Below are 22,771 nucleotides of genomic sequence, written 5' to 3' on the forward strand. Positions count from 1 at the left end.
CGTCCCAATTTCTCGACTATATGCCATCTTACTAAGTCTAGGATCCGTTGCGTAGTTTTAAAGATCTAAGCATACATAGGGACAGACGGACAGACAGCGGAAAGCGACTGTTTTATACTATGTAGTTATAATAAACATTAATGGACATCACTATAGGTATATATTAGCATTAGTCGTCACGACAGTGTCTTTCGCGCATGATATTTTTTTTACTTTTCTAACTAATTAATGAGAAAGCTGGATAGTCTATCTCACGCACTACGTACTATTGCACGTTTTAATAGTTCCCTTGACAATTTTTTTTTATACCACGTCGGTGGCAATCAAGCATACGGCCCGCCTGATGGTAAGCAGTTATACGGTAACTGCTTACCATCAGGCGGGCCGTATGCCTATGGACGCCTGCAACACCGGAGATATTACACGCGCGTTGCCGACCCTTTAAAAACCTGTACACTCCTTTTTTGAAGAACCCCATACTGTAGCCCCTCGGGAAAACCTCGGCAGGGAGCTTATTCCACAGCCGAAGCGTACGCGGGAGGAAATTCCTCTTAAACCGCACAGTACGCGACCATTTAGGTGCTAGGGTGTGAGGATGAACACCCTGCCGATGGCGAGCGGTGCGGTGATAGAAAGCGGCCGTTGGCATCATGTCAAACAGTTCTTCAGAGCACAGCCCAATGTACAAGCGGTAGAACAGACAATAAATCCTTTCGATACACAATTACACAATTCTTGTAAGTATTGCAACTTTACGCGTCTTAGAGTAATCCTTCTAAAAGTACTTTCAGATTTGCTAGCCCGGTTTGACGATGTAGCTTAAAGGAAAAATCTTGAAAATCACGCAATATTTATATATAAAGTGTCCGTAAAACGTACGTTGGTAATGGCTGGGACCGTAAAAAACCGTAGCGTGCTGCGTCCATTACTGCGGCTATGTTTCTCCGTTGTTGTCATTTTGCTGCAAAAACGCATATATTACTCTCTTACTCAAACATATTTGTATTATTTACACTTCATACAAATACACACTTTATAACCTGCAACATAAGACTTAATTTGGAATGCCTAAGCCAGGGGGGATACGAGGTTGCGACGATAATGTCGTTTACGCTCTGCGCATAGGGAGTATGCATACTGAATGTTAATGCGATATTTTTGTCGAATAAAATAAAAGAAAGTTGTAATGGTTTTGCTTTGTGATGTTTGTGATTAAAAGGGTGTTAAAGCTTACGAAGGATATGGTGGAAATATTGGCGTCATCGGGTAAATCTCCGTTGTTTAATTGGCAGAGCGGCGGGCCAGTGATTCAGTCACGAGTTCGAGTCTTCCTCGAGACAATTTTTTCACTTTTCCTTTACTTCTAAGCATTAGGGTGTTAAGGCGGTACCATTTTTTTGTGAAAGTTCATTTATTTATAGATTATAATAGATCACAAAACATCTATATTCAGTGGAGTAAAAGGCATTTTTGCATCAAAAGTAACATCAATCTTTTATAATGAGGAAGAAATAACGAACTCAAAATAGCACAAATATAGGCATGATTGCTTTTCAACGATCAAGAGCGCAACTAAAATAGGAATGGTTATTATAGTTTATAGGAAGGAAGCGCATTTAATAAAAATGCAAGAAATTCTGAAAACACTTGTTTTAATTGACTGGTATTTCTAACTTATAAAACATGAAGGAAGTTACATCGACAGTGGCACTAGGTGAGCAAACTAGGAACTATTTTTTTTTTACTTGACTTACTTTTTTTACTTTTAGACTTGACGTCTAGGAATGTAAAATTTAATCTAAACCCAATAATGGTGTCAAGTGAAGGTATTAAATTCGGAATTAGTATACGACAGCGTGAGTTTTTTCCCTTTAACAGTTTATTTTAAAATGTACTCGTAAACCACGCTTCACATTTCCTGAACGCAGCTTTTCATGTTTTCCAACCTTATGTTTTGGTACATTTAAGCATGTCAGGACGCTACAGAAAACCAAAACTGATCACATTTTTAGTGTTCCGTACCCAAAGGGTAAAAACGGGACCCTATGACTAAGACTCCTCTGTCTGTCTGTCTGTCCGTCTGTCACCAGTCTGTAACTCATGAACCGTGATATCTAAACAGTTGAAATTTTCTTGTGTAAATCTGTATGATGTATTTCTGTTGCCAACAACAACAACAACAACAACATATACTAAAAACAGAATAAAATAAATATTTATGTGGGGCTCCCATAAAACAGACGTGATTGTGATTTTTTTTGCCGTTTTTTGCGTAATGGTACACGAACTCCGCGACTCCGACTCGAACTGGGCCGGTTTTTTTACTTTACAGGTGGCTCAAAAAAAAACATTAATTTGTAAGTATACAAATGATCAGTGTAATTGAACTTCAAAGTAATATCAAAATATTTCTTTTTATTAAAGGAAAAATGGAAAAATTTACACCTCCGGCAGGATTCGAACCTGCGACCATTGGAACACCGGTCCAATCGCTTCTGCCAACTGAGCCATGGAGGCCTACCAGATGTGTGCGAATTTTTCCATCCATTCCCTCAAAGCCTTAATCTCACCTCAAGATTAAAACCGCAACAAGTTACGGCTCATTTCAGGTAAAATGTACGTAAAACGCTCAGTGCATCAAGCTTCACTGCGAGTACAGCTTTACCAGCTTTTTGCTAAATGGGAGACTTGAAGTAGTGTTTTACCGGTAACGGTGACCGCGTAAACTAGACTTTATCGCCGACGTAAGGAATGGGACAAGTGCTATTTCCGTGATACGGAAGATCGCTGCACGCATACGTATGTTATTTATGTGACCTATCCGACCCTTGTCTTGAGTGACCTAATTGCTATTTTAAAACTCTATACAAAGGCCTAGATGGAGAAACTTTTGTGACAAATGGCGTGACATGGCCAACAGACCAATTAGTAACGAAACAGGGTGCCCAAATATACGTTAATAAAGTTAATAAATAATACGTACCTCGAATGGAAAACCGGAACCCTTGTAGGATCACTTTGTTGTCCATCCGTCTGTCCCTCCGTACATCTGTCTGTCAAGGCCCCTTTATCTCGGGGACGCGTGGAGGTATTGAGTTAAAATTAAAACCATATACTCACTCAGTTACGGTCCTTTGAAGCTGTAAAAAAATCAATGCTCTAAGTTAACGTAAAGAAAAAGATACGGCCGTTTATGCCGCAAAAAAACGTAGATTTCGACACTCTCAAGGGAATCAAAATTTATAAGGTACTTCCCGCTACCTAGAAATTTGGCAAGTAATAATTACTTACACTACAAGTACGGGGCAAAATCTCAAAAATATAAATTTATACAATAAAAAATGTACGGAACTCGGTGGGCGAGTCCGACTCGTACTTATCCGGTTTTTACAAAATGTCATATCTAAACTAGAATCGTTTAACTAAAATGAAACGTATTACGTTTGTTCGTATACACAAATACAAAAGTTTATTAAAATTATCAATAATATTCTGCACAAAAAAAAAATTGTCAACGTATTTTTGAGCTAACCTGTATAAATAGTTGTTACGGTAGCTACTTCTGTGACTGTTTTGAGTCACCAGAATAATGCATTGAAAGATACAGACTGTCATTATCGTCATGTCACAGAAACATTACAGTACTATCAACACATCCGCACAGACGTACAAATAGGTACGGTGTCAAGTGTTGAGTTCCGTAAATCGCAGTCGCGGTGGCATTGTCACGTATCAGCGAACGAACGGAATACCTAGTAATATATATCTGAGTCAACTTGTGTTCAGACAACCGAATGTTGTCTGTGGTGACACCATAGACATAGTAGTAGATATAGACATGAAACCGAGCGACCAGGGGTAAGAGAAAGACATATTCATGTATTGACAGGTTAATGTATGGCAGCATAATCCTTTTTCTCTTTCACTCTTATAAATTTCATTATTTCGCCATCGCCTCCTACCTATGCTGCCATAACCCGACCATGAAAAAAAAACCCGGTCGATGATAAGGACAAAGCATGGCACTATGGCTTATTATGTAAATTGTCTTTCATGAAATAAATCATCTAATCTATCTAATCTAATCTAATCTATTTTCTCTTTCCTCTTATAGGAATCGTAATAAGACTATCTTTCTCTATCAAAGAGTGACAGGTCCTTGGGTGACACTGATTGATTAGAGTCCGCGTGTATGTTTTTGCAACGACGTAAGTCAACTACGGTCACTAAAGAGCTAATTAATGTAGAAGATAATTAAACTAAGAATTCATGCCCGCGAGCTTGACGACTGTACTTAGAACAAGTTTGGGAACAAATCAAATTATTTTTATTAAATATTTTGATTTGTGTTTTTAAGTAGTCACACTACTATATATAAATTAAAAACTGTAATAGATGTCATATATTAAAGAAAAAGTGACGAAGCCCTCCAGTGGTGAAGGCCGGATTCGAACCGGCGTCTTTAGCTATCGCGGCTAACGCCATGAACCCCTAGGCCACCCCGCCACCTAGCGCGTGTGCGTGTGCCTTCACCACTGGAGGGCTTCGTCACTTTTTCTTTAATATATGACATCTATTACAGTTTTTAACTGTACTTAGGTCAAACGGTATTTTTTGACATCCAAGAACATTTATTTAGTAAATTTTAACTATTCTGCTCTGATAAATTGATAATATATTTACTTAATACGTCGCTTTTCATCGAATTGCACCCCGTTTCCCACTGGGCTTGCACCTATACAATATAAAAATGCAAATTTTCCAATCTACCCCAGTGAGGATAGGTGGCTAATTTTATATATTTTCAATCTGCGCTCGCTTTGAACCGGGGCCGTCCAGAACAAGCAGCAGATATATAGGCAATCTATCTAATCTAATCTTGCATAATAAATTAATTTGAATTTGATGTAAAGGATTCTGTCTGTCCGTCTGTCTGTCACCAGGCTGTATCTCATGAACCGTGATGGCTACACAGTTGAAATTTTCACAGATGATGTATTTCTGTTGCCGCTATAACAACAAATACTAAAAACGAAGAAAATAAATATTTAAGTGGGACTCACATACAACAATCGTGATTTCTTTGCCGTTTTTTGTGTAATGATACGGAACCCTTCGTGCGCGAGTCCAAATCGCACGTGGCCGATTTTTGTTAAGTTATTACAGACATATCACTTTTGATGCGTAGTCTGATCCGTTACTTTTGATGCTGAATTTGTGTACACTATTGTAGTAGTTATCATTTTGAAACAGCCCATATCTTGCATGCTCAACTAGGTACTGAGACGGAGGAGGAGAGAGAGAGGAGGAGAGAGGAGGACGGAGGATGGCTTAAGGAGGGTCTCGAATGGCACTATTAATTAGTGCTTGATGCCGCGTAGGATTCCTAGGTAATTAGATTTGATAGCAAATAGGTCAATTTGGCGAGCGGTGATTGTATATTGTCTGTTGGTAATAGTAGTAAAACACTTTATTGCACAAAACTGATCAGTAGTTTCACGCGTAGTTTGATTTGCTACTTATGTTACTGACTGTAGATTTTGTCCTAATCATTCCATCAAAAAAATCAAATCAAAATTAAAATAAGAAAATATAATACTATAACTATTTTGTCACCAAAGTTTGTGCATAAAGTCGTTATGCACAAACTAGCTTTTGCCCGCGACTTCGTCTGCGTGGAGTTAATAATTTAGGCAGCTTATTTTTTATCCAATCTGCTTTTTATCGATTCCCCATACAAACTTCCCTTTTCACCACAGTATGACTTCTGGGATACAAACTACCCTATGACCTTCCCCGGGACTCAAACTATCTCTATACCAAATTTCAACTAAATCGGTTCAGCGGTTTAAGCGTGAAGAGGTAACAGACAGACAGACAGACACACTTTCGCATTTATAATACTAGTATGCATAGGCGCCAACTTCAGAAAAACTCAAGTACAGTAGACTTTCGTTAATTCAAACCAGCGACAATTCGAAACTCTATAATAATTCGAAGTTACACACCCTAGAACATCTATTTATATTTTAAAAACCGGCCAAGTGCGAGTCGGACTCGCGCACCGAGGGTTCCGTACTTTTTAGTATTTGTTGTTATAGCGGCAACAGAAATACATCATCTGTAAAAATTTCAACTGCCTAGCTATCACGGTTCATGAGATACAGCCTGGTGACAGACAGACGGACAGACGGACAGACGGCCAGACGGACAGACGGACAGCGGAGTCTTAGTAATAGGGTTCCGTTTTTACCCCTTGAGTACGGAACCCTAAAAAAACAATACTGTAAAGCACATTCGAACAAAAAATATCATCGCTGGAGCATTCCATGAAAATGGTAAGTTTTTCTAGTTAGACCGATCTTATGGCAAGCTACAATATGGCACCTTTTGCTGGAAAACGACACATTTATGCAATGTCTACGTGTAGGACAAAGTATTGGCGCATTTTGCATGCGAATCGCTTACGAAATATTTGCTTTAATTCCGAATTACTTTGTCGACATGGGTATTATAGTAAAAGTAAATTAACCAGTTTATTAAGAAAACAAGCAGCTTTAAGATGATACCAATATTACACTATAAAATGGCAAGCCAAAAAAGAACCAGGCTCGGAAAGTCGAAAAAATGGGTCCGAATGTCCCTTACGTAACGATGGAATGCTTCACCTACGGAATGTTACTTCGAACTCATAGGCGTCAAACACTGGACAATTCAGTGTGAGTTTTTACGACTTCGTTCAGGTGGATGAGGTTCTCTAACCGATGGCGAAATTTTATCTGCTACAAATACAAATAAAAAAACCGGTCAAGTGCGAGTCGGACTCGCGCACAGAGGGTTCCGTGCTTTTTAGTATTTGTTGTTATAGCGGCAACAGAAATACATCATCTGTGAAAATTTTAACTGTCTAGCTATCACGGTTCATGAGATACAGCCTGGTGACAGACAGACGGACAGACGGACAGCGCAGTCTTAGTAATAGGGTCCCGTTTTTACCCTTTGGGTACGGAACCCTAAAAAGCAACGATGAAGATGAGGATGATACATCAGAATCTTTGGCAGAGGTGTCAGTAAAGTAAACAAGAGCCTCTTTCGACACATTACCAAACCTGGGATAACTCGGGGCACTTATTCTAAAGTGACGTAGCAAAATATGTTATCGACAATTAAAGATATCGATGTTACTGTCAACATCTAAATGTTCTGCAAAATAAAATATATTTATACAAAATCGATTTGTATACAGCTTCTTAAATTTTAAAACGACGTTTCAAAGATTCAAAGATTTATTTGTTCAACATAAGTAAGTTAAAAGATGTTATATGAATATAAAAGAAATTATATATTAAAGAGAGATTTTTTTTAATAATTTATTTTATTTTTAAACCAGGTCAGAATTTCCACATTCGCACTAAATATTTTATTCTAATCATTATATATCGTTATTAATTATTTCTTAAACATTACAATCGTAGCGGAATATTAGGTACCTCATGTATTATTCTTAATCTAGCTTATGAATAGCAATGACGGTAAATTGTAATTTTGTTTGAGATGACATCCGCATACATTTATTCTCTTAAGAGGCTTGGTATCAGGTGTGATATCGAACTTTTTATAGTAATCGAGAATGTTTAATAAGCACATGTATCATTTATCGACGGCAAACGTCCCGACGGGCTGACGCTGGTTCCCTGGCAGAGAGGGCGGTGTCTTATATGGGATGCAACCTGTGTGAGTACATTTGCTGCATCCCATGTAGGACACACTGCTAAGTCGGCAGGCTCAGCGGCAGAGACTGCCGCCAAAAGCAAGCGCCTCAAATACTCTGCTTTGGAAGCCACCTATGACTTCGTGCCCGTCGCCGTCGAGACAGCCCGGCCCTGGGAGCGGGAGGCGCGTGAGCTCTTCCGAGAGCTTGGCAAGCGCCTCAGAGAGAAAGGGAGTGACCCCCGTTCTGAGTCATGGCTTGTCCAACAGGTCTCCATCGCCATACAGCGGGGTAACGCTGCTAGTGTGATGGGGACCTTTGGACCCGGCATGGCTGAGAACGGGTTTTAGTTTCAAATTTTTTGTATTTCTTGTATTATAAAATAAGATTTATCGACATCTTTTTTATCGATATCAAATCCCTTTAATGTGCCTCGAGTTATCACAGGCGAGTTAAAACGACACTGATGAAAAAGAATTTCAGGCACTATTTCTGGTAATAAAAGTTATTGATCAGTCTCAGCAATGTACTTTGAAGCAAACTAATATTACAGACTTCTTTTGAAAGACTAATAATTAATTCACATTATGTATGCCAGTACATGTACCTCTAACCTTTTGATATTGATAAATAATAATTGATTACTACTCAATAAAGTGAAATAGATAACATACACTAAAGAAAAAGTGACCAAGCCCACCGGTGGCCGAGGTGGGAATCGAACTCGCGTCTTTAGCTTACGCGCTTTTTCTTGTGTATGTTATCTATTTCAGTTTATAATTTATCTATAGTTGTAGTGTGATTTGTGTTTGATATCATTCGAACTTTCATATTTTTTCTTTCAAAAATTTCGAACCATTTGATATTTCGAACTCGATAATTTCGATAAAACGAGAGTCGACTGTATAATGAATGAACCGTCTTAATAAATACGTATCTTATGACCGTAGCAAGCCGACCGGCCAGTTGACTACGAACCGCGTAGCGGGCTACATGTCTCGAACCGCGTAGCGACCGCGTAGCAGTCTACGAAGTTCACGACTACTATCAGTTTGTGTTCGAAACTGTGTGTAGTGGAAAAGTGTGTGATTATTTTATGTGGTAAGTACCTAGATTTTTATAAGTTAAAAAAACCGGACAAGGGCGAGTCGGCGTCGCTTACCGAGGGTTCCGTACCTTTTAGTATTTGTTGTTGTAGCGGCAACAGAAATACATCATCTGTGAAAATTTCAACTGTCTAGCTATCACGGTTCATGAGATACAGCCTGGTAGAATAGAATAGAATAGAAATAATTTATTCGTTAGCAGAAATAATTTATTGGTGACAGACAGACGGACAGACGGACAGCGGAGTCTTAGTAATAGGGTCCCGTTTTTACCCTTTGGGTACGGAACCCTAAAAATAAATTGTAAAATATAAATTCCAATGTGTCATATGCAACCACTTTTGCAAAAAAAAGCTATTGTTATTAATATTTATCTAATTTAAAATATTATTACAAGGACTGTTAGTTAATTATACATACCTTACGTTTATGAAGGTACGTTTTTAACAGGTTTACTTTGAATAAAATAAATTGAATCTAAAGTACCCGAATATTTGTACAGATGTTCCAAGTTTCGAAAGTCATCGTATTCCAAAGGTACAGTTAAAACACTCAGATTTATCAGATAACTACGTATTTCGGATGTAATGTTATGAAAGTTAGAAATAGAAGTATCATAGAGAATAACATTAAGGATACTCCAAATTATCTCGTCGTTATTAGGAAATGAGTAAAACTTTTTATTACTGTAAAAATAGTTGTGCAGTAAATAACTTTTTTTTTTTTTCATTATACAACATACAAAATGTCTGCGTATTCAGGGTTTCACTAAACTGCTAGATGACCTTTAAAGCTACCAATTTAATCCTCATGTACTGAAATAATTAATTAAAAGCAAGCAGATACGTCTGCGAGCGATATTACAATTTTTTATATACAAGAAAAACTGAAAAAAAGTTTCGGTAACTCAGTTGGTTAAGAGCGATCGGACCGGTGTTCTACTCTTGCCCGAAGCGGTGAATTTGAAAATAAAATTAATTATTTAAAGCGTGAAAATTATTCAAAACAAGAGTATATTAATTAATACTAAACTAAATAACTCACGAATATATTACGTAGTTAATAAAATACGGTGCACATAAACATTCTAGTTAGCAGGAAAATAACATTATTAAAAATTACATTATTTCGTGTTACTAATTAATTTTATAATGCCGATTAACACGCAGTAGACGCTAGTTTATATTATAAAGTTGAAGTTAATAATAAACATTACATAGCTGTTGTAAATGCGGTACAGCGGGGCTAAGATGGACGGCTGTCTATCATTTGTCACCATACCTGTCACGCTCTAACAAGTGCGTAAGTGCGAAAGTAACGCATGATAATTATGACAATTGACAAAAACGCGACCATGATACCGGTGCAGATCAATTTATGTAATAAATGGATCTTTAAAGAAATAGTAAAGCTTACATATGATTTTAATAGTACACACATACACACACACAACACACAGAATAATGTCACGTAAGTAAGCGCATTGCTTACGGTATAGGTATAGACACTTAGCCGTAAGAGACTTGACTGACAGACTGACCAACGTAAACCCCTAGTAGCTAAGGTTATTAGCATCAGCACCTATCTTCATCTTTAGACATACTTTTTTTTTTTTTCAATCTAGTTTTTAATTCACTAACTGGTCGCCCAAGATACAGGCTATGCCTAGTTTGGGGACCCCTGTTCATACTGTTATAAATGTACCGCTGTATGCGCGCAACCTGGACCTCATGTATACTCCATCTGCAAATTCCCATCTTTGTGTGCAAAATAAATATATTTTTCATTTTTTTTTTTTCATTTTCATACAGGTTGGCTCAAAAATACGTTGACAAAGGATTTTTTTTTGGAAAAAAATTCTTACACATATTTCGCAAAATGTTATTAAAAATTAAAACTTTTATGATTTAACTGAAGCTAAACATATAAATCTTATTATTTTTCAAAATATTATACTGGCTTTGATACAGAAAAGCAAACCTTTGTTACATTATTATCAACAATATGCACTTACAAAAATGTCAACCGATTTTTGGTCCACATTATACTTCGAAATAGTAGGTTGCGAGTTCGATCCCCGATTCGAACTAATGAGTTATTTATGTCAATGTACAAAACATTATTCAAAGTTTACTAGTCGTTTCTTGAATTTTAAAAAGAAAAGAAAAAAAAAATTTTTTTTTTAGAGGGCTGTATCTCCTAAACTGTGCGACGGAGCGCAAAAATAATCAAATTTTCGTTCCACTAAGAAATTCTTAATTAATATATTTAAAAAAAAACACAAAAAACCTTTATAATTCTGTATCTCCTAAACCATGTGCCGTAGCGCAAAATAATAAACATTTTCGTTCACCTGCAGTGGACCCTTAATAAACATTTTAAAAAAAACAAATAGAAAAAAAACCACAAAAAAATATTTACAGGGCTGTATCTCCTAAACCGTGCGTTGTAGCGCAAAAATAATCAAATTTTCGTTCCCTTAACAGAAGCCCTTAAGTAACATACAAAAAACACAATAAATAACATACATCATAAATATACACCATCGTCATAGTTACAATCACATTGTACAGTCAGCTGCAGAGAAAAGATACCACCCCTGTAAAGAAGTTTGTATGCAACGGTGCTAAGCGAATAGTATTGCTGACTGTACCTAGTAGTAGTAGTCTTTAATTTACTGTACTACAAAAATAACTTTGTAATGCATACAATTACTATAGTTAGACAAACTTAATTTTACGTACGAGTAAGTGCCATACGTTACTTTTTAGATCTTCGGATGCATAAAACTGGACTTATCACTCAATCAATGAGGCTTAGTTTTCCATTAAGGTTGTAAGGTCAGATGGCAGACGATATCGTAAAAAGTAGTGCTTGTTGCTTAGGTATGATCCTTAGATAACGATCTTATGATCCCTAAGTTAGCCGTGGCAAAGTGCCAGTTAGATCATGACGAATGAATGATGACTGTTATATACTATAGGTATAAGTAGATTATAAAATAGGATTATTATATAAAAATGTAAGAAAACAAAAATGTTTTATTTGGTGGTGTGGCCAACGGGTACGTACAGGCGTTTCATTGATTTTAACTATAAAAATAAGTGAGAATAAAGCAAGACATTTTTTATAGTAAAACGATAGTACCTATTAAAGTTTGAAGTTTACTGAATGCTAAACACATACTCATATTTTTATAGGAGGACCAGTATGTTATTCTGTAACATATTCGCGTTTATAGTACACAAGAGATAACGTCATACGCATCTTGAAAATAAGGCCCGAATAACGGGTGACATAAAGTGATTAAAAGCCTCTTGCATTTGTTGGACGTTACTCTTCGGAATATCGGAAAATGCCCGTTCAAAAATTTAAGCTCAATTCTGTCAGAATCTCCTGAATATATGCACGTGCTTCTTTAATAAAAAGGCTCTTTCGTGAAACTTCTCTATACATGTAGGTGTAGAAATTCTGATAAATTTACACGTTTTTTTATAGTTTATAACAAAACTGCGTTGCGTCTGTTGAATAAATTTGAATAAAGCTTATTAATAATATCATTTAAGTACCTACAAGTATATTCATGTAAGTAATACCTGGTTAATATTAGGAAACAACTGGCTGGCTGGAGTTAAACATATATCCTCGTATTTAGCTGACATGGTTAATTTTCTCCTTACGAAAAATGCTTAAGTTTTAATTTTTATCAAGGCTTTACACAATATGTAATAATAACTTGAATGTTTTCTTTTAACTTAATAAATAAATAAATAAATAAATTATTTATTTACACTTTATACAAACAAAGAAAATTATACAGCAATGACGTACCCAATGCCAAAAGGCATTCTTTATCATTCAACCTTTGGTTCAGAGCCATATATGTTGGTGCAGGAGAGATTGATAACTCAAGTACAACATAATTAATAATAATCGATAATCATTATCTTAAAATACGTAGTATGGTAAGGTCAATACGGGTAAGTACGGATGCTTGGTAAGTATGGCTGGCCTTCACATTGGGTCCTGTAACACATTAATAAAATTAGTGACGTTAAGAGTTCATACATCACTATACAGTATAAAACAGTCCCCCGCCACATCTACTTATCTGTCGTGATAAACTCAAAAACTACAGAACGGATTTTCATGCAGTTTTCACTTATCAATAGAGTGATTTTTGAGGAAAGTTTAGGTGTTTAATTTGTTAAGGTTTACCCGTGTGAATCCGGGGCGGGTCGCTAGTTTACCAATAAACGCAAGTAGCAAAACTTACCCGTACTGACCTTACCAACACATACAACCTGGAAACAATGTGTTACCCGGGAAATCCTAAAACACACTGGACTTATTGATTTTACTTCCTACTCGTAGCACCCATTTTGCAAAGCAATAAATTCAGGAAGATTTGTAACGAAATCCCACCTGAAAAAGCTCTCGAATTACTCCGTTTCACGAAAAATCGTGCGATTTACCTTATAATTATGTATGAGATTCATTTAAATTTAAATTTTTCGGATTGTCACAATTCCTTTTTTTATTGAACGTCAGGAGATTAAAAACAACGTAATTTTGAATTGTATTTAGAATAATGAGGTCGCTTACAGTTCTTAAGAGGCCGGTGTCGATTTTAGTCGCAAAAATGTAAAATTGATAGATTTAGTCGGTGAAATTATATACCTTTTGTTACCTAATTGAAATAACAAGTACTGGTTTCTATTAGCGCATCTTCTTATCTTACCTTTTATCAGATCAATTTGTTGAAAACAGACTCACTAAATTAGTAATGTTTGCTTTTCTGATGGACGTTTAGGTAAACGCGCGTAAAGCACTGATTTTGTCGCTCTTATTTGTAAATTTCGTAAAGTTTGGACGGCTAAACATGGTAATTTTGTATTACACATATCCTGTTCTTGACGTTTATCAGACTACATTTTTATTATTATGACTTTGAAGTAGTGTAAATGAAAGTTAGAAGAAATCAATTTTCTCCAGAAATTACTTCAAAACAAGTGACAATTTCTCTGAAAATCGACTTAATTTCAACGTAATTTTGATACTTAAACAATCTACAACATTTGTTGAAACTATTCTTATACATCAATTTGTATAATTTACCACCATAAATTTTTGATGAATTTTTAGAAACTGCCCCTTCTTTTCATATATTACCGGAGACGCACGCTTGCGACCTCATTATTAAAAGGCAAGATGAGAAGACGTGCTAATAGAAACCAATACTTGTTATTTAGATATTACGTAACAAAACGTGTATAATTTCAACGACTAAATCTATCAATTTAAAATTTTTGCTCCAAAATCGACTACGGCCTCTTAATTTACGGGAGTATATTACGGGAGTCATATTATTATATAAGGGTTACAAAACAAACTGCAAACTTCAACATTTATTCAGAAAATAGGCCACAAGGGCACTTTTGCGCGTCAACATGGAATTTACATACAAGCACAAAAACATATCAACAATTAAACCATGAAACAAACCTAACTTTTTTGACTAAATCGATTTGATAAGTCAAAATTTACGAGATGACTTCAGGAACATTGTTTCTACTCTGTTAAGGAGTATCATTGTTATTCACTATTTATAAGGACATCTTTGTACATACATATTCTTGCGAATAAATTATTCTATTCTATTCTATTCTATTCTAGGATAATTTATTTACCGGGGCCATTCTGATTTCAGAAATCAACAAATGAAACTGGGCAGACATCAAAGGTTCCATTTGCCGGCTTGAATGCCTTTATGACGCAGAAAATGAAAATGCATCGATATTTTTAGCTTTGACAGATTACATAGTTAATTTCAAAGCTAAAAATTGATGAAAGCGATTCACCGATGGTATCGGTGAAAGGCCATTTCTCATCATAGTGCAAAACCATTTATTAACCTATAGCTAATATGGAGTTACCTATAGCTTAATGTCTGTCTGATTACCAATTTTTTCGTTCATATCACATTCAATTTATTTATATTTTTCAGCTTAAAATATATTTGATGTACAATTCGCTATCGTAAAGTCTTAATTGGTCAAAATATATAAATTAATTGTTTACTAAGCAGAAACGTCTGCACTGCAATTTATACCACAAAGCTTAGAAATAAATAAAAAGTGGAAAAATTCACTGTCCCGGGCGAGGCTTGAAATCGCAAATCTAGATCACTAGCCCATGGCTCTGGCAACTGACAGTGAAATTAGCTTTATGCATGTTTTTATTTAAATTTTTGTAATCATAGTTTATATCTTTTGAATACCGGAAAAAAGAAAAATACTTTTGTAAACCTTCACATTATTTTATAAAAAAATATTTAAAATGTTAAAAATGTTGAGCGGTTGAATAAACGCTCATAATTTTTGGCGCGAATTCGACAGAGCGTGATGACGTCACACGTTGGACGGTCCAACTGACGTTTGCTACTAATGACACTTATGAGAACTAATCTGTCGAACGCGTGACGTCTTCGCGCGTTTCGCTCACTAGCTTTTCGCGGGCAAATGGCAAAAAACGGAACCCTTATGGATTCGTCATGTCTGTCTGTCTGTCCGTCCATTTTTTCCGTCACTTTTTTCCGAAACTATAAGAACTATACTGTTGAAACTTGGTAAGTAGATATATTCTGTGAACTGCATTAAGATTTTCACACAAAAATAGAAAAAAAAAACAATACATTTTGGGGGTTTCCCATGCTTAGAACTGAAACTCTAAATTTTTTTTTTTCATCAAACCCATATGTGTATCTATGGATAGGTCTTCAAAAAAGATATTGAGGTTTCTAATATAATTTTTTTTGTAAACTGATTAGTTTGCGCAAGAGACACTACCAAAGTGTGCCCCCCCCCTGTAACTTCTAAAATAAGAGAATGATTAAACTAAAAAACATATAATATGATGTACATTACCATGGAAACTTCCACCGAAAATTGGTTTGAACGAGATCTAGTAAGTAGTTTTTTTAATACGTCATAAATCGTAAACCGCTATTTACCTTTCACTCACGTTTCCATCACGTTTCACATAAAAAATACATTGTTTAAATTCGCTGTTAATTACTTTTAAAGGGTAAAAACTCCACTCCAGGGTAAAGACTCCACTGTCTGTATGTCTGTCACCAGGCTGTATTTCATGAACCGTGACAGCTAGACAGTTGAAGTTTTCACAGATGATTCATTTCTATTGCCGCTATAACAACAAATACTAAAAACAGAATAAAATAAATATTTAAGTGGGGCTCCCATACAACAAACGTGATTTTTTTGCCGTTTTATGCGTAATGGTACGGAACCCTTCGTGCGCGAGTTCGACTCGCACTTGGCCGGTTTTATTTCCACAAACAGCCAATATTTATTTTAAAAACTTGTTTTACAAGCAGCAGCTCTGAATAAATTTTATAGAGCCCTTAAAATTAATATAATTAGGTACTACATTAAGCGTGCTGCCGTATCTCATACTGTTCAACTTTCGTTAGCTAAATATGAAATTCTTGTCTTATTTTAAGCTGGCATTAACCGTAAATATTTCCTCATTATTATATTGTTTCAGTCCAAATTTGTTAGAATTATTATTAGATTTATTAATTTACAATACAATGAAATACAATAAAACTACAATAAAAAATACCACCATTAAAAATACACACAATAAACTTAACCATAAATAAAACTAAACTTAAACTAACCCATAAAAACTAGTCGAACACCCTACCCCGCATCGCTCCCGACGCAAAGGTGCCCATCACGCTTGCTGCGTTTTCGCGTTGATCCGCGATGAACAACCTCTGCGCCAGGACCGGAGCGGGGGTCGAGACCCATCTTCCGCAGGCGACGCCCCACCTCCCCGAGAAAAGTTTTCGTCTCCGCGCACCCAAATTTGTGTATCTAATAAGCTATTTTTCTCTGCATTTTAATGTCTCAAAAATTTGTTATTAAATTTTCATTACCTTGTTATTTCATAACATTGTTCGTATGTTTATGTTTCCACATCTACTGAAACGAGTTCTACATTTTATTAAGTACGCCGATTTCATGTGAAAATACAAGCTTTATACGCGTATTAAAATGAGAATAGTACTAATAGAGAATTCATAGACTTTTTATCATATTGGGACGGTTGTAGGTATTCGCCGCTTCATGTGAATCATAAATGAATCTGAATGGTCCTTTTCAGGTCGCGTTGTGAAATAACTTGATATGTATAACCTGCCATATAAAAATGCTATGATTTTCTTTAATAGAATTCAATGACAAATATCATGAAACTGAGTGATTAAATATTTTAATGAAACATAGATAACATTTCCTTGCAGCTACATAGAATGAAGAAATACGGTATTTTCCTCGTAGAATTTATTAGACTAATTTAGTTTCCCTCTGCTGGGTCTGCTGCAATCTTGATGCCTTTCACTAGTAACTTCATCATTTCAAAAACTGATTAAACAACTTTCGCTCGATGGAAAAAAATAACGAAAATAAGTCTAAAACGTCAACACATTGTAAATCTTGCCCATCTACCAGACCACTACCCTACGTTTAGCTTGATTGATCATCAACTGAGTTTTCGCTCTATTAATTGTCAGTCCAACCTCAATGCTTGTCGTGCTGAGATCTTGCAGCAACACGAAAGAATACAATGAAAATGTTTTACAAAAATGTGTCGTTTCTCAAACAATTCACATGCGTCTTCTATTCACTAGCCCTGGGCAGAGACAAGTTAGGGATAAAAAATGGTAACCCATGCAATGTCGCACAACTAATAATTTTAGCGCACCCTCAGATACGTAACTAGGGATGTGCTAATTTCGGAATGCGCTTGGAGAGAATTCAAAAATAGAAACATGTGGCCACAACCTCGCTACGCACGAGCTTTAAGTAATTGTAAGAGGGCACTTCTACGCCCCCGCGCAAGGTGCACAACAACTTTTCCACTATTATCGGTATGTTACGTGCAGTCTGTAATGTAGTGTGGCGTTCGTATGATCGGCAGTCTATTTTATACTGGTCTTTGCCTTAGTATTGTGTTTTAGCTGTGCAGCCGTTCGTCGTTCGCCTTAACGGCATACTTAGCGGAAACTATCCAGAACAGCTTTAGGCAACATGGCTCCAACTCGAAACAACTCCACGTCTTCGGGCAATTATTTCAATTAAACGTACATTTAGCTACGTATAGGCCAGGAGAGACATGTCAAACTAGAGAATTCAATCTCATAAATGAATGACTTTAAATACAAACGAAGTCTAAATTTTCCACTCTGGATATCTAAACTAAGAGTATTTTTAACACTAGGGCAGTCGCGCCCATGCTTCAAACACTTTTAGTCACTAAGGGGTCAACTGGACCCAGTACTTTATGCATGTGACCATATAAAGAAAACTATTGAAATACGATGGATATACTTACACATATATTTCTTAAATAGGAATATGAAACAATCACGAAATAATAATCAACATAAAATTACAAAAATTTGCTTCGTGTTTAACATGAAACTTTCTGATAGCAAGCTTATTTTTATTTCTTGTGTTATAGTTATGGACATCAGAATTCTTAATGAAGGAGTCTAGATTCTTAACAACATAAATAATACTATCATAAATGTATTGGAAAGCTACAATTAAATATTAATTTCTTTGAAAAGTTATCTTAATGATTCGTGTTCTTAATTTATATATAGAACGAATGGCTCTCGTTTGTAAATCAAATATAGTCTGTATGTCAGTTGCTTTGCCCCAAACCAGAATACCATATGCCATTACACTATGAAAATAACTATAATAAACAAGGCGAGCTGTCTCAACATTAGTCAATTGTCTAACTCCTAACGGCGTAAGCGACCGAACTTAATTTGTTTGCTAGTGTTCTTATATGAGGACTCAATTGTAACAAAAATACGTGTGTGTGAGTTTTTCGTTGTGTGTGTGTCTATGTGTGAGTGTATGTGTGTGTGGTTACTTTATTGCTCTCAAGACATTCTTGTTTTCGTCAAAGCCCTTAGTATAATCAATAATGTTGATATTCACTGTGAGACTTCGACACTGCATGACATATTCGCTAACGTCTGCGTAACTTACTTTATATACATCTCGCTCGCACTAATATGCCAGTACGAGCGAGATGTATAGAAGTTACGCACACGCTAGCGAATATGCCAGTGTCAGGTATTGTCAAGCTCGTGGTAAGGCTACTGTTAAGGTTTACAAACGTCAGAAAGTTTCTCTGACAATACTTAGTAATTACTCTACTGTATAGCAAAGAGCCCTTTCGTATTTGCCTTTGAAACCGCTGTTTGATCAATCCTCGTAGTTTTCAATACCGAGATTTGTTTTAGCTTCGCGAATGTTGATGTTATCCGCCACAGTTAGTTCCTTTCCTTTGTTTATAAACGGGTGCACATTCTAAATGGAAATTCGTTCTGTGGTAGATAAAAGTGTGTATCACTGTTCATGTCACACACACACAACAAAGTTTGCAATACAAAAGTTTTGATAGCATGTTACAGACTTTAGGTAGGTTGGTGCGTTTGTTTGAAGAAGCGAGTCGTCCACTATCGTCTTCATCAGAAACAGTCATTGTGAAAATTACACCATTTTTTTGTCAAAATTCGTATACCTACCTCCCTCGCATGTCCCAGTTTAATTTGAATATTCTTTATTTTTTATTTCTTTATTGCGCCATGGTAATTAGTGTAATTACAAGATGATAAAACATGAAAAAGTATCTCATGGACCCGGAACGGGTATGGCAGTTAAAACTTAAAACTAGGACTAGTGCTATTAAATATCAAATTAATAAAAATTATAATAATTTATACACGGTGGCTAAAAATAAGTGCATTCCCGTTGCTAGGGAGGTTTTGGGATTATACTGAGCAACGTTTACTATGGGACCAACCACAAAATCGAGAAAAACAAAATTGGCTGTTCATGCATTTTGGCTGGTCCATTTTCTATGGAGAGGGAGGGAGGGAGATGGGAGGGTAAAATTTTTTTTCGCGATTTCGTGATTGATCAAATAGTAAAAGTTGGTCAGCATAATCCCAAAACCTCCCTGCCAAAGGGAATGCACTTATTTTTTAGTCACCCTGTATAGTAACATCAGTTGGTACAAACATCGGAATCATTTAAAAAATCGTCAACTGTATAATAGTTTTTATTAATAAGAAATGCTTTCAACTTTTTAGCAATTATTTCGTCCCTCTCTTCTGACCTAATGTATGTAAATATTTTGCAGCGGCAATAGGTACTACATTAAGTGCAAATTAATGCAGTAAACCCAACATTTTCATTTCACCAAATAGCTCAGTAACTCAGAAATAGGTAACTAGGTCGGTAACTATGTAGCTAGAATGACCCGAAAGTCGCAATCTCCCCGGTCATTAATGCAAGTACTTGAAAAGTAATGGCCCACAGTTTATTCCAAGTAATTGGGTTTTAATTATGATAGTGGGTACGGCGTTTTTAATTAAATATCACAATGTACTAAATGTTATCGATACACGTAACCTATAGTTAGAAAGCAATTTCCAAATCAAAATAACAAAACTGTCTCATTCTTGAAGAAAACGTTATTCATTAAAAGCGTTAGTCATTTCATTACCTATTTTCGTCTCATCTAATAATAATTAATATTAAATCGAACAATAAATCAGTTGTGATAATAATTATAATATTTAAAAATTATATAACCGGCACAGGATCGGTCGGAGTGGCGAGCCTTGGGGGAGGCCTATGTCCAGCAGTGGACGTCTATCGGCTGACATGATGATGATGATGATGATATAACAGTGCTGTCTAACGTAAAATCTAAGCAGCATACAAAATAATAGGTATCGTGCAGAATCAGCCAGTAAAGGCTCGGATGCCAGTCTAATATGTCATTTCTAATTCACACGCTTTGCTAAAGCCCGCAGCACACGCCACGACTACTTACACTAAACGTAATGGTGGAACTTAGCAGAATATCAGGGAGCTCAACCTATATATAATATCTTATTATGTCAAATTAGAGTCAAAACAAAGTTTTCTTAAATAACTCAGTGTTTTGCTCGAAATTTGAATCATTGGTATATAATTTTCATTATTGCATTACAGCAATAACATGTATACACTTTTGTATTTGTTCCTTTATTCTGTAGCATCACACGGTCCTTATTTAAATTTTGCTTCAAAGAATATCATTGTCAAACCAAAACTTTGCTTAATTCCTAGTACTTCCCGAGAAATCAAAACACTAGTTGACTGTTGTTATGTTGGCATATTGACATGTGTTGTTTTTGTTAAAAAATAAATATCTTTGTCTATGCTGTGATGGCGTTGTTTCAATTACTACAACTGTAAAGTGTTAAGATTTTCCTGCTAGCGATTCTCTGTTGAAACGCTTCTAAATGTATATGGGCAATTTTATTTAAAGGTGCATATTTCACTTTTTTATTTTGAAAAATTTTATGTTGTTTCTTACTCAGAATCACGAGCTCTTTCGATCTTAATAAGAGAAAAAAAGTGTTCCAAAGCTTTATTATTTGTAGACGGAAATGTAATGGCAGAAACGAAAAAAAATATTTTTTTCTCCTATTAGGATCGAAAGAGCTCGTGGTTCTGAGTAGAAATAAAATAAAAATATCAAATTTGTAGAAAAAAAAATACACACGAATTTCAATAAAATGGCCCATGTCTGTAAACATGACGTAGGTATGCTGCGAGCCTAACGTATCTGCCGTTGTCACGCGTCCAAATAAGCCATTTGTTTCCCGTATCTCGCGCGCGAATGACGGATGGTCATAGAATAAACCTAAGAGCGTAATAAGACCATTTTTAAGGCGTCGGTTCGTGAGCTCTTTTACCTTGTATAGCATGTAATGTATTCCCAAGGGCACGAATAAAAATACCCCACAGGGAGAGCACGGAAAAGGATTTCGTGAACGTAAATACATTTTAAAACCAACAAACGTTTGCTTTTTCCTCATTTCGAATCCTATTTTGTTAGTAAAGTTACTGTACGAGTATGTTCTCATGTTTTGAGCTGAAAAAGTTTATGTAGATTTTAACGTTTTTAGGATTTCTAAAAGGAAAATAAATTAAGAACCATTTGTTTAATCTTGTTAAGTAGGTATTTGGATTATCTAAGTATATGTGACATTATGTCTATTAAGTATAAGGACGAAATATCAGTGATATTTTTGTGCTTTTTTATCTTAACTGCAGGTGCTTAAATGATGATTCCAAGTATCTACTATTCAATATGTACATTTTATATTTTTAACAAATAAAAGTATGTAGTAAGCTTCAAATGTTCTAAGATATTGTAAAACAGTTTTCATTATTACAGTTTTTACCTAATTTTTACATTCCCGCACCATAAACCAACAATTTCATACTACCTAACTTCATTAAAGGGAAACCTCAGCCAGAAACTACTTTGCTCAGAACAGCGACAGAACAGGAAAGGTTTTTTCCCTCGATTGTCAAAAACATTGCATGTATTCATAAGTTGCGCTGTCTTTATAAGGGACCCACTGATTACCAGTCCGCCGGACGATATCGGCCTGTCAGTTGTCCGGAACTGTCAAATTTTTGTTCTAACTGACAGATCGATATCGTCCGGCGAACTGATAATCAGTGGGCACCTTTACTACAGATTGGCCGTGGGTCCAACGCAACCAATGAACTAGGAGGCATTCCACAGAAATGTCTACTTTATCGGGTATGGGACGCGTATGGCAGCTACCATAATTACCTGCAGAAATCTGTATTATATGTGTTTGAATGTTCTGAAATAAAGTTTTTTTATTTTATTTTTTATTTTATATACCGTTGAATTTAAATCTATAGGTATGTTGCCAAACGTTATCATGCCAAATATCGGCTACCACCATCACTTACTTGACACTTTTCTGTAGGCCGAGCACATGATTGGTGCGACAGTATCTCGCCGCGAG

At 35.8% G+C, this 22,771-nt stretch overlaps 1 protein-coding gene and 1 non-coding gene across 3 annotated transcripts in view; one reads left to right on the top strand and one right to left on the bottom strand.

Annotated features, from left to right (window-relative positions):
* Window positions 1–2,442: 2,442 nt before the first annotated feature.
* Window positions 2,443–2,517, bottom strand: Trnat-ggu (transfer RNA threonine (anticodon GGU)). The gene has a single exon. It is a non-coding gene; the product is annotated as a tRNA-Thr (tRNA).
* A 6,176-nt stretch (window positions 2,518–8,693) lies between these two features.
* Window positions 8,694–22,771, top strand: part of LOC134742002 (cell adhesion molecule DSCAM-like) — a 91,139-nt gene continuing 77,061 nt past the window's right edge. For both annotated transcript variants that reach the window (XM_063674920.1, XM_063674921.1), the window contains exon 1: window positions 8,694–8,812. The gene's annotated coding sequence lies outside the window, so the exon portion shown is untranslated. The remainder of the gene's footprint in view (window positions 8,813–22,771) is intronic.

This window comes from Cydia strobilella, chromosome 6 (assembly GCF_947568885.1).
Source record: "Cydia strobilella chromosome 6, ilCydStro3.1, whole genome shotgun sequence".
NCBI lineage: Eukaryota > Metazoa > Arthropoda > Insecta > Lepidoptera > Tortricidae > Cydia > Cydia strobilella.